Genomic DNA, 13,029 nt, shown 5'->3' with positions numbered 1-13,029 from the left:
TCCGTCACTCCCCACCCTCCTTCACTCCACACCCTCCTCACTCCCCACCCGCCTTCACTCCACACCCTCCTTCACTCCACACCCTCCTTCACTCCACACCCTCTTCACTCCACACCCTCCTTCACTCCACACCCTCACTCCACACCCTCTTTCACACCCTCCTTCACTCCACACCCTCCTTCACTTCCCACCCTCCTTCACTCCCCACCCTCCTTCACTCCACACCCTCCTTCACTCCACACCCTCCTTCACTCCACACCCTCCTTCACTCCCCACCCTCCTTCACTCCACACCCTCCTTCACTCCACCCACTTCACTCCACACCCTCCACTCCACACCCTCCTTCACTCCACACCCTCCTTCACTCCCACCACCTTCACCCTCCTTCACTCCACACCCTCCTTCACTCCACACCTCCTTCACTCCACACCCTCTTCACTCCCCACCCTCCTTCACTCCACACCCTCCTTCACTCCCCACCTCCCTTCACTCCCCACCCACCCTCACTTCACCCTCCTTCACTCCCCACCCTCCTTCACTCCACACCCTCCTTCACTCCACACCCTCCTTCACTCCACACCCTCCTTCACTCCCCACCCTCCTTCACTCCACACCTCCTTCACTCCACACCCTCCTTCACTCCCCACCCTCTTCACTCCACACCCTCCTTCACTCCACACCCTCCTTCACTCCCACCCTCCACTCCACACCCTCCTTCACTCCACACCCTCCTTCACTCCACACCCTCCTTCACTCCACACCCTCCTTCACTCCACACCCTCCTTCACTCCACACCCTCCTTCACTCCACACCCTCCTTCACTCCACACCCTCCTTCACTCCCCACCCTCCTTCACTCCACACCCTCCTTCACTCCCCACCCTCCTTCACTCCCCACCCTCCTTCACTCCACACCCTCCTTCACTCCACACCCTCCTTCACTCCACACCCTCCTTCACTCCCCACCCTCCTTCACTCCACACCCTCCTTCACTCCACACCCTCCTTCACTCCACACCCTCCTTCACTCCACACCCTCCTTCACTCCACACCCTCCTTCACTCCCCACCCTCCTTCACTCCCCACCCTCCTTCACTCCACACCCTCCTTCACTCCCCACCCTCCTTCACTCCCCACCCTCCTTCACTCCCCACACCCTCCTTCACTCCCCACCCTCCTTCACTCCACACCCTCCTTCACTCCCCACCCTCCTTCACTCCCCACCCTCCTTCACTCCACACCCTCCTTCACTCCACACCCTCCTTCACTCCACACCCTCCTTCACTCCACACCCTCCTTCACTCCCCACCCTCCTTCACTCCACACCCTCCTTCACTCCCCACCCTCCTTCACTCCACACCCTCCTTCACTCCACACCCTCCTTCACTCCACACCCTACTTCACTCCACACCCTCCTTCACTCCCCACCCTCCTTCACTCCCCACCCTCCTTCACTCCACACCCTCCTTCACTCCCCACCCTCACACCCTCCTTCACTCCCCACCCTCCTTCACTCCACACCCTCCTTCACTCCACACCCTCCTTCACTCCACACCCTCCTTCACTCCACACCCTCCTTCACTCCCCACCCTCCTTCACTCCCCACCCACCTTCACTCACTCCCACCCTCCTTCACTCCACACCCTCCTTCACTCCACACCCTCCTTCACTCCACACCCTCCTTCACTCCACCCCACCCTCCTTCACTCCACACCCTCCTTCACTCCCCACCCTCCTTCACTCCACACCCTCCTTCACTCCACACCCTCCTTCACTCCCCACCCTCCTTCACTCCACACCCTCCTTCACTCCACACCCTCCTTCACTCCCCACCCTCCTTCACTCCACACCCTCCTTCACTCCACACCCTCCTTCACTCCCCACCCTCCTTCACTCCACACCCTCCTTCACTCCACACCCTCCTTCACTCCACACCCTCCTTCACTCCACACCCTCCTTCACTCCACACCCTCCTTCACTCCCCACCCTCCTTCACTCCCCACCCTCCTTCACTCCACACCCTCCTTCACTCCCCACCCTCCTTCACTCCACACCCTCCTTCACTCCCCACCCTCCTTCACTCCCCACCCTCCTTCACTCCACACCCTCCTTCACTCCACACCCTCCTTCACTCCCCACCCTCCTTCACTCCACACCCTCCTTCACTCCCCACCCTCCTTCACTCCACACCCTCCTTCACTCCACACCCTCCTTCACTCCACACCCTCCTTCACTCCACACCCTCTTTCACTCCCCACCCTCCTTCACTCCACACCTTCCTTCACTCCCCACCCTCCTTCACTCCACACCCTTCTTCACTCCACACCCTCCTTCACTCACTCCACACCCTCCTACACTCCACACCCTCCTTCACTCCCCACCCTCCTTCACTCCACACCCTCCTTCCTCCCACCCTCCTTCACTACACACCCTCCTTCACTCCACACCCTCCTTCACTCCCCACCCTCCACTCCACACCCTCCTTCACTCCCCACCCTCCTTCACTCCCCACCCTCCTTCACTCCCCACCCTCCTTCACTCCCCACCCTCCACTCCCCACCCTTCTTCACTCCCCACCCTCCTTCACTCCACACCCTTCTTCACTCCACACCCACCTTCACTCCCCACCTTCCTTCACTACACACCCTCCTTCACTCCACACCCTCCTTCACTCCCCACCCTCCTTCACTCCACACCCTCCTTCACTCTACACCCTCCTTCACTCCACACCCTCCTTCACTCCCCACCCTCCTTCACTCCACACCCTCCTTCACTCCCCACCCTCCTTCACTCCCCACCCTCCTTCACTCCACACCCTCCTTCACTCCACACCCTCCTTCACTCCACACCCTCTTTCACTCCACACCCTCCTTCACTCCACACCCTCCTTCACTCTCCACCCTCCTTCACTCCACACCCTCCTTCACTCCACACCCTCCTTCACTCCACACCCTCCTTCATTCCCCACCCTCCTTCACTCCACACCCTCCTTCACTCCACACCCTCCTTCACTCCACACCCTCCATCACTCCACACCCTCCTTCACTCCCCACCCTCCTTCACTCCACACCCTCCTTCACTCCACACCCTCCTTCACTACACACCCTCCTTCACTCCACACCCTCCTTCACTCCCCACCCTCCACTCCCCACCCTCCTTCACTCCACACCCTCCTTCACTCCACACCCTCCTTCACTCCACACCCTCCTTCACTCCCCACCCTCCTTCACTCCACACCCTCCTTCACTCCACACCCTCCTTCACTCCACACCCTCCTTCACTCCACACCCTCCTTCACTCCACACCCTCCTTCACTCCACACCCTCCTTCACTCCCCACCCTCCTTCACTCCACACCCTCCTTCACTCCACACCCTCCTTTACTCCACACCCTCCTTCACTCCACACCCTCCTTCACCCCACACCCTCCTTCACTCCCCACCCTCCTTCACTCCACACCCTCCTTCATTCCACACCTTCCTTCACTCCCCACCCTCCTTCACTCCACACCCTCCTTCATTCCACACCTTCCTTCACTCCCCACCCTCCTTCACTCCACACCCTCCTTCACTCCACATCCTCCTTCACTCCCCACCCTCCTTCACTCCACATCCTCCTTCACTCCCCACCCTCCTTCACTCCACACCCTCCTTCTCTCCCCACCCTCCTTCACTCCACACCCTACTTCACTCCACACCCTCCTTCACTCCCCACCCTCCTTCACTCCACACCCTCCTTCACTCCCCACCCTCCTTCACTCCACACCCTCCTTCACTCCACACCCTCCTTCACTCCACATCCTCCTTCACTCCTCACCCTCCTTCACTCCACAGCCTCCTACACGCCCCACCCTCCTTCACTCCACATCCTCCTTCACTCCCCACCCTCCTTAATTCCCCACCCTCCTTCAATCATCCTCCTTCACTCCCCACCCTCCTTCACTCCCCACCCTCCTTCATTCCACACCCTCCTTCACTCCCCACCCTCCTTCACTCATCCTCCTTCACTCTCCACCCTCCTTCACTCCCCACCCTCCTTCATTCCCCACCCTCCTTCACTCCCCACCCTCCGTCACTCCCGACAGTCCTTCACTCCCCAACCTCCTTCACTCCCCAACCTCCTTCACTCCCCACCCTCCTTCACTCCACACCCTCCTTCACTCCACACCCTACTTCTCTCCCCACCCTCCTTCACTCCCCACCCTCCTTCACTCCCCACCCTCCTTCACTCCCCACCCTCCTTCACTCCACACCCTCCTTCACTCCCCAACCTCCTTCACTCCCCACCCTCCTTCACTCCCTACCCTCCTTCACTCTCCACTCCTTCATTTCCCACCCTCCTTCACTCCCCACCCTCCTTCACTCCCGACCCTCCTTCACTCCCCACCCTCCTTCACTCCACACCCTCCTTTACTCCCCACCCTCCTTCACTCCCCCCCCACCTTCACTCATCCTCCTTCACTCCACACCCTCCTTCACTCCACACCCTCCTTCACTCCACACCCTCCTTCACTCCCTACCCTCCTTCACTCCCCACCCTCCTTCACTCACCCTCCTTCACTCCACACCCTCCTTCACTCCACACCCTCCTTCACTCCCCACCCTCCTTCACTCCACACCCTCCTTCACTCCACACCCTCCTTCACTCCACACCCTCCTTCACTCCACACCCTCCTTCACTCCCCACCCTCCTTCACTCCACACCCTCCTTCACTCCACACCCTCCTTCACTCCACACCCTCCTTCACTCCACACCCTCCTTCACTCCACACCCTCCTTCACTCCACACCCTCCTTCACTCCCCACCCTTCTTCACTCCACACCCTCCTTCACTCCACACCCTCCTTCACTCCACACCCTCCTTCACTCACTACCCTCCTTCACTCCACACCCTCCTTCACTCCACACCCTCCTTCACTCCCTACCCTCCTTCACTCCACACCCTCCTGCACTCCCCACCCTCCTTCACTCCCCACCCTCCTTCACTCCCCACCCTCCTTCACTCCCCACCGTCCTTCACTCCACACCCTTCTTCACTCTCCACCCTCCTTCATTCCCCACCCTCCTTCACTCCACACCCTCCTTCACTCCTCACCCTCCTTCACTCCACACCCTCCTTCACTCTCCACCCTCCTTCACTCACCACCCTCCTTCATTCCCCACCCTCCTTCACTCCCCACCCTCCTTCGCTCCCCACCCTCCTTCATTCCCCACCCTCCTTCTCTCCCCACCCTCCTTCATTCCCCACTCCACACCCTCCTTCACTCCCCACCCTCCTTCATTCCCCACCCTCCTTCATTCCTCACCCTCCTTCACTCCCCACCTTCCACTCCCCACCCTCCTTCATTCCCCACCCTCCTTCATTCCCCACCCTCCTTCATTCCCCACCCTCCTTCTCTCCCCACCCTCCTTCATTCCCCACTCCACACCCTCCTTCACTCCCCACCGTCCTTCATTCCCCACCCTCCTTCTCTCCCCACCCTCCTTCATTCCCCACTCCACACCCTCCTTCACTCCCCACCCTCCTTCACTCCCCACCCTCCTTCTCTCCCCACCCTCCTTCATTCCCCACTCCACACCCTCCTTCACTCCCCACCCTCCTTCATTCCCCACCCTCCTTCATTCCCCACCCTCCTTCTCTCCCCACCCTTCTTCATTCCCCACTCCACACCCTCCTTCACTCCCCACCTTCCTTCATTCCCCACCCTCCTTCACTCCACACCCTCCTTCACTCCACACCCTCCTTCACTCCCCTTCCTTCACCTCTTCCCCACTCCACACCCTCCTTCACTCCCCACCTTCCTTCATTCCCCACCCTCCTTCACTCCACACCCTCCTTCACTCCACACCCTCCTTCACTCCCCTTCCTTCACCTCTTCCCCACTCTCCTTCACCTTTTCCCCACTCTCCTTCACCTCTTCCCCACTCTCCTTCACCTCTTCCCCACTCTCCTTCACCTTTTCCCCACTCTCTTCACCTTTTCCCCACTCTCCTTCACCTCTTCCCCACTCTCCTTCACCTTTTCCCCACTCTCCTTCACCTCTTCCCCACTCTCCTTCACCTCTTCCCCACTCTCCTTCACCTTTTCCCCACTCTCCTTCACCTTTTCCCCACTCTCCTTCACCTCTTCCCCAGTCTCCTTCACCTCTTCCCCACTCTCCTTCACCTCTTCCCCACTCTCCTTCACCTCTTCCCCACTCTCCTTCACCTTTTCCCCACTCTCCTTCACCTTTTCCCCACTCTCCTTCACCTCTTCCCCACTCTCCTTCACCTCTTCCCCACTCTCCTTCACCTCTTCCCCACTCTCCTTCACCTCTTCCCCACTCTCCTTCACCTTTTCCCCACTCTCCTTCACCTTTTCCCCACTCTCCTTCACCTCTTCCCCACTCTCCTTCACCTCTTCCCCACTCTCCTTCACCTCTTCCCCACTCTCCTTCACCTCTTCCCCACTCTCCTTCACCTCTTCCCCACTCTCCTTCACCTCTTCCCCACTCTCCTTCACCTCTTCCCCACTCTCCTTCACCTCTTCCCCACTCTCCTCCACTCATCTTCGCTCACGGTCCAATTTTGCTAAATAAAAATAACTCCTCTCACTCCGCTCAGCTTGACTCCTTCCATTCTTCCCTCCCTCTCTCCCTCCGTCACTCCCTCCCTCTCTCCCTCCGTCACTCCCTCCATCTCTCCCTCCGTCACTCCCTCCATCTCTCCCTCCGTCACTCCCTCCCTCTCTCCCTCCGTCACTCCCTCCCTCTCTCCCTCCATCACTCCCTCCCTCTCTCCCTCCGTCACTCCCTCCCTGTCTCCCTCCGTCACTCCCTCCCTCTCTCCCTTCGTCACTCCCTCCGTCACTCCCTCCCTCTCTCCCTCCGTCACTCCCTCCCTCTCTCCCTCCGTCACTCCCTCCATCACTCCCTCCCTCTCTCCCTCCATCTCTCCCTCCGTCACTCCCTCCGTCTCTCCCTCCGTCACTCCCTCCATCTCTCCCTCCGTCACTCCCTCCCTCTCTCCCTCCGTCACTCCCTCCCATCACTCCCTCCCTCTCTCCCTCCGTCACTCCCTCCCTCTCTCCCTCCGTCACTCCCTCCCTCTCTCCCTCCGTCACTCCCTCCCTCTCTCCCTCCGTCACTCCCTCCCTCTCTCCCTCCGTCACTCCCTCCCTCTCTCCCTCCGTCACTCCCTCCCTCTCTCCCTCCATCACTCCCTCCCTCTCTCCCTCCGTCACTCCCTCCCTCCATCACTCCCTCCCTCTCTCCCTCCGTCACTCCCTCCCTCTCTCCCTCCGTCACTCCCTCCCTCTCTCCCTCCATCACTCCCTCCCTCTCTCCCTCCGTCACTCCCTCCCTCCGCCACTCCCTCCCTCTCTCCCTCCGTCACTCCCTCCCTCTCTCCCTCCATCACTCCCTCCCTCTCTCCCTCCATCACTCCCTCCCTCTCTCCCTCCGTCACTCCCTCCCTCTCTCCCTCCGTCACTCCCTCCCTCTCTCCCTCCATCACTCCCTCCCTCTCTCCCTCCGTCACTCCCTCCCTCCGCTACTCCCTCCCTCTCTCCCTCCGTCGCTCCCTCCCTCTCTCCCTCCATCACTCCCTCCCTCTCTCCCTCCATCACTCCCTCCCTCTCTCCCTCCGTCACTCCCTCCCTCTCTCCCTCCATCACTCCCTCCCTCTCTCCCTCCATCACTCCCTCCCTCTCTCCCTCCGTCACTCCCTCCCTCTCTCCCTCCGTCACTCCCTCCCTCTCTCCCTCCGTCACTCCCTCCCTCTCTCCCTCCATCACTCCCTCCCTCTCTCCCTCCTTCACTCCCTCCTTGCTCCATCACTTGCAAATTCTCACACAGCTCGTAAATCTTCACCCAAACACACACAAACGCGCGAAAATCGCCCCAATATCCTCCCTCTATAAGGGCCAATATTCCAGCTGACAGGAACCACAGAAAATTCGGGTTGCACGCTAAAACCGCCGCTAAATCGCTCGTATTTAAGGGTGAAACTTGCAGCAGCACATCGGAAGCTGGGCCCACGAGAACGTCTGGGCATTCACGTAAATTTTACCCTTAAGTCTTCCGTGTTTAAGAGTCAATATATTAGAAGATGAGATGGATGCCTATGTCCCGTGGAGGGAGGAGGGAGAAGGAAGGTGGAGAGGAGGTAGGAGGAAGGAGGAAGAAGAGGTAGTAGAGAAAAGAGGTTGAAGGAGGGAAAGAAGGTAGAAGGAAGGGGTAGAAGAGGAAGGAGTAGAGGAGGTATAAGGGGAGAGGGGGAAGGAAGGAGGGAGTGGAGAGAGAAGGTAGGAGGGAGAGGAGGTAGGAGAGACAACAGGAGGGGAGAGAAGTTAGAAGGAAGAAGGGGGAGAAGAGAGAAGGAAGGAGGGTGGGAGACATAAGGGAAGTAGATGGGAGGGGAACAAGTGGGAGCAGAGATAGGAACATGCAATGGGAGAGATGGAAGGAAGCAACTGGAAGGGGAGGGAAGATAAAGAGTAAAGGAAATGAAAGGGAAGGGAAAGGAAGGGAAGGGAAAGAAGGAAAAGGATGAGAGAATCAAATAAAATCAGCAAAAAATGTAAACACTACAAAATTAAGAGTTTTATATCAACTCTTAGTAAGAGCTAGTAGTAACCTCTGGCTCTTAGTAAGAGCTAGTAGTAACGTCTGGCTCTTAGTAAGAGCTAGTAGTAACGTCTGGCTCTTAGTAAGAGCTAGTAGTAACGTCTGGCTCTTACTAAGAGCTAGTAGTAACGTCTGGCTCTTAGTAAGAGCTAGTAGTAACGTCTGGCTCTTAGTAAGAGCTAGTAGTAACGTCTGGCTCTTAGTAAGAGCTAGTAGTAACCTCTGGCTCTTAGTAAGAGCTAGTAGTAACGTCTGGCTCTTAGTAAGAGCTAGTAGTAACGTCTGGCTCTTAGTAAGAGCTAGTAGTAACGTCTGGCTCTTAGTAAGAGCTAGTAGTAACCTCTGGCTCTTAGTAAGAGCTAGTAGTAACGTCTGGCTCTTAGTAAGAGCTAGTAGTAACGTCTGGCTCTTAGTAAGAGCTAGTAGTAACGTCTGGCTCTTAGTAAGAGCTAGTAGTAACGTCTGGCTCTTAGTAAGAGCTAGTAGTAACGTCTGGCTCTTAGTAAGAGCTAGTAGTAACGTCTGGCTCTTAGTAAGAGCTAGTAGTAACGTCTGGCTCTTAGTAAGAGCTAGTAGTAACCTCTGGCTCTTAGTAAGAGCTAGTAGTAACGTCTGGCTCTTAGTAAGAGCTAGTAGTAACGTCTGGCTCTTAGTAAGAGCTAGTAGTAACCTCTGGCTCTTAGTAAGAGCTAGTAGTAACGTCTGGCTCTTAGTAAGAGCTAGTAGTAACGTCTGGCTCTTAGTAAGAGCTAGTAGTAACGTCTGGCTCTTAGTAAGAGCTAGTAGTAACGTCTGGCTCTTAGTAAGAGCTAGTAGTAACGTCTGGCTCTTAGTAAGAGCTAGTAGTAACGTCTGGCTCTTAGTAAGAGCTAGTAGTAACGTCTGGCTCTTAGTAAGAGCTAGTAGTAACGTCTGGCTCTTAGTAAGAGCTAGTAGTAACGTCTGGCTCTTAGTAAGAGCTAGTAGTAACGTCTGGCTCTTAGTAAGAGCTAGTAGTAACGTCTGGCTCTTAGTAAGAGCTAGTAGTAACGTCTGGCTCTTAGTAAGAGCTAGTAGTAACCTCTGGCTCTTAGTAAGAGCTAGTAGTAACGTCTGGCTCTTAGTAAGAGCTAGTAGTAACGTCTGGCTCTTAGTAAGAGCTAGTAGTAACGTCTGGCTCTTAGTAAGAGCTAGTAGTAACGTCTGGCTCTTAGTAAGAGCTAGTAGTAACGTCTGGCTCTTAGTAAGAGCTAGTAGTAACGTCTGGCTCTTAGTAAGAGCTAGTAGTAACGTCTGGCTCTTAGTAAGAGCTAGTAGTAACGTCTGGCTCTTAGTAAGAGCTAGTAGTAACGTCTGGCTCTTAGTAAGAGCTAGTAGTAACGTCTGGCTCTTAGTAAGAGCTAGTAGTAACGTCTGGCTCTTAGTAAGAGCTAGTAGTAACGTCTGGCTCTTAGTAAGAGCTAGTAGTAACGTCTGGCTCTTAGTAAGAGCTAGTAGTAACGTCTGGCTCTTAGTAAGAGCTAGTAGTGACGTCTGGCTCTTAGTAAGAGCTAGTAGTAACGTCTGGCTCTTAGTAAGAGCTAGTAGTGACGTCTGGCTCTTAGTAAGAGCTAGTAGTCTGGCTCTTAGTAAGAGCTAGTAGTGACGTCTGGCTCTTAGTAAGAGCTAGTAGTAACGTCTGGCTCTTAGTAAGAGCTAGTAGTAACGTCTGGCTCTTAGTAAGAGCTAGTAGTAACGTCTGGCTCTTAGTAAGAGCTAGTAGTAACGTCTGGCTCTTAGTAAGAGCTAGTAGTAACGTCTGGCTCTTAGTAAGAGCTAGTAGTAAGCTAGTAGTAACGTCTGGCTCTTAGTAAGAGCTCTTAGTAAGAGCTAGTAGTAACGTCTGGCTCTTAGTAAGAGCTAGTAGTAACGTCTGGCTCTTAGTAAGAGCTAGTAGTAACGTCTGGCTCTTAGTAAGAGCTAGTAGTAACGTCTGGCTCTTAGTAAGAGCTAGTAGTAACGTCTGGCTCTTAGTAAGAGCTAGTAGTAACGTCTGGCTCTTAGTAAGAGCTAGTAGTAACGTCTGGCTCTTAGTAAGAGCTAGTAGTAACGTCTGGCTCTTAGTAAGAGCTAGTAGTAACGTCTGGCTCTTAGTAAGAGCTAGTAGTAACGTCTGGCTCTTAGTAAGAGCTAGTAGTAACGTCTGGCTCTTAGTAAGAGCTAGTAGTAACGTCTGGCTCTTAGTAAGAGCTAGTAGTAACGTCTGGCTCTTAGTAAGAGCTAGTAGTAACGTCTGGCTCTTAGTAAGAGCTAGTAGTAAGTTCTGGCTCTTAGTAAGAGCTAGTAGTAACGTCTGGCTCTTAGTAAGAGCTAGTAGTGACGTCTGGCTCTTAGTAAGAGCTAGTAGTAACGTCTGGCTCTTAGTAAGAGCTAGTAGTAACGTCTGGCTCTTAGTAAGAGCTAGTAGTAACGTCTGGCTCTTAGTAAGAGCTAGTAGTAACGTCTGGCTCTTAGTAAGAGCTAGTAGTAACGTCTGGCTCTTAGTAAGAGCTAGTAGTAACGTCTGGCTCTTAGTAAGAGCTAGTAGTAACGTCTGGCTCTTAGTAAGAGCTAGTAGACGTCTGGCTCTTAGTAAGAGCTAGTAGTAACGTCTGGCTCTTAGTAAGAGCTAGTAGTAACGTCTGGCTCTTAGTAAGAGCTAGTAGTGACGTCTGGCTCTTAGTAAGAGCTAGTAGTGACGTCTGGCTCTTAGTAAGAGCTAGTAGTAACGTCTGGCTCTTAGTAAGAGCTAGTAGTAACGTCTGGCTCTTAGTAAGAGCTAGTAGTAACGTCTGGCTCTTAGTAAGAGCTAGTAGTAACGTCTGGCTCTTAGTAAGAGCTAGTAGTAACGTCTGGCTCTTAGTAAGAGCTAGTAGTAACGTCTGGCTCTTAGTAAGAGCTAGTAGTAACGTCTGGCTCTTAGTAAGAGCTAGTAGTAACGTCTGGCTCTTAGTAAGAGCTAGTAGTAACGTCTGGCTCTTTAGTAGTAGAGCTTAGTAGTAGTAGTAACGTCTGGCTCTCAGTAAGAGCTAGTAGCAACGTCTGGCTCTTAGTAAGAGCTAGTAGTAACGACTGGCTCTTAGTAAGACCTAGTAGTAACGTCTGGCTCTCAGTAAGAGCTAGTAGTAACGTCTGGCTCTTAGTAAGAGCTAGTAGTAACGTCTGGCTCTTAGTAAGAGCTAGTAGTAACGTCTGGCTCTTAGTAAGAGCTAGTAGTAACGTCTGGCTCTTAGTAAGAGCTAGTAGTAACGTCTGGCTCTTAGTAAGACATAGTAGTAACGTCTGGCTCTTAGTAAGAGCTAGTAGTGACGTCTGGCTCTTAGTAAGAGCTAGTAGTAACGTCTGGCTCTTAGTAAGAGCTAGTAGTAACGTCTGGCTCTTAGTAAGAGCTAGTAGTAACGTCTGGCTCTTAGTAAGAGCTAGTAGTAACGTCTGGCTCTTAGTAAGAGCTAGTAGTAACGTCTGGCTCTTAGTAAGAGCTAGTAGTAACGTCTGGCTCTTAGTAAGAGCTAGTAGTAACGTCTGGCTCTTTGTAAGAGCTAGTAGTAACGTCTGGCTCTTAGTAAGAGCTAGTATTAACGTCTGGCTCTTAGTAAGAGCTAGTAGTAACGTCTGGCTCTTAGTAAGAGCTAGTAGTAACGTCTGGCTCTTAGTAAGAGCTAGTAGTAACGTCTGGCTCTTAGTAAGAGCTAGTAGTAACGTCTGGCTCTTAGTAAGAGCTAGTAGTAACGTCTGGCTCTTAGTAAGAGCTAGTAGTAACGTCTGGCTCTTAGTAAGAGCTAGTAGTAACCTCTGGCTCTTAGTAAGAGCTAGTAGTAACGTCTGGCTCTTAGTAAGAGCTAGTAGTAACGTCTGGCTCTCAGTAAGAGCTAGTAGTAACGTCTGGCTCTTAGTAAGAGCTAGTAGTAACCTCTGGCTATTAGTAAGAGCTAGTAGTAACGTATAACTCTTAGTAAGAGCTAGTAGTAACGTCTGGCTCTCAGTAAGAGCTAGTAGTAACGTCTGGCTCTTAGTAAGAGCTAGTAGTAACGTCAGGCTCTTAGTAAGAGCTAGTAATAACGTCTGGCTCTCAGTAAGAGCTAGTAGTAACGTCTGGCTCTCAGTAAGAGCTAGTAATAACGTCTGGCTCTCAGTAAGAGCTAGTAGTAACGTCTGGCTCTTAGTAAGAGCTAGTAGTAACGTCTGGCTCTTAGTAAGAGCTAGTAGTAACGTCTGGCTCTTAGTACGTCTGGCTCTCAGAGCTAGTAGTAACGTCTGGCTCTTAGTAAGAGCTAGTAGTAACGTCTGGCTCATAGTAGGAGCTAGTAGTAACGTCTGGCTCTTAGTAAGAGCTAGTAGTAACGTCTGGCTCTTAGTAAGAGCTAGTAGTAACGTCTGGCTCTTAGTAAGAGCTAGTAAAGTAAAAGTTAGTAGTAACGTCTGGCTCTTAG

Source organism: Cherax quadricarinatus, chromosome 30 (genome assembly GCF_038502225.1).
Source record: "Cherax quadricarinatus isolate ZL_2023a chromosome 30, ASM3850222v1, whole genome shotgun sequence".
Lineage (NCBI taxonomy): Eukaryota > Metazoa > Arthropoda > Malacostraca > Decapoda > Parastacidae > Cherax > Cherax quadricarinatus.
This window is presented reverse-complemented; position numbering follows the sequence as displayed.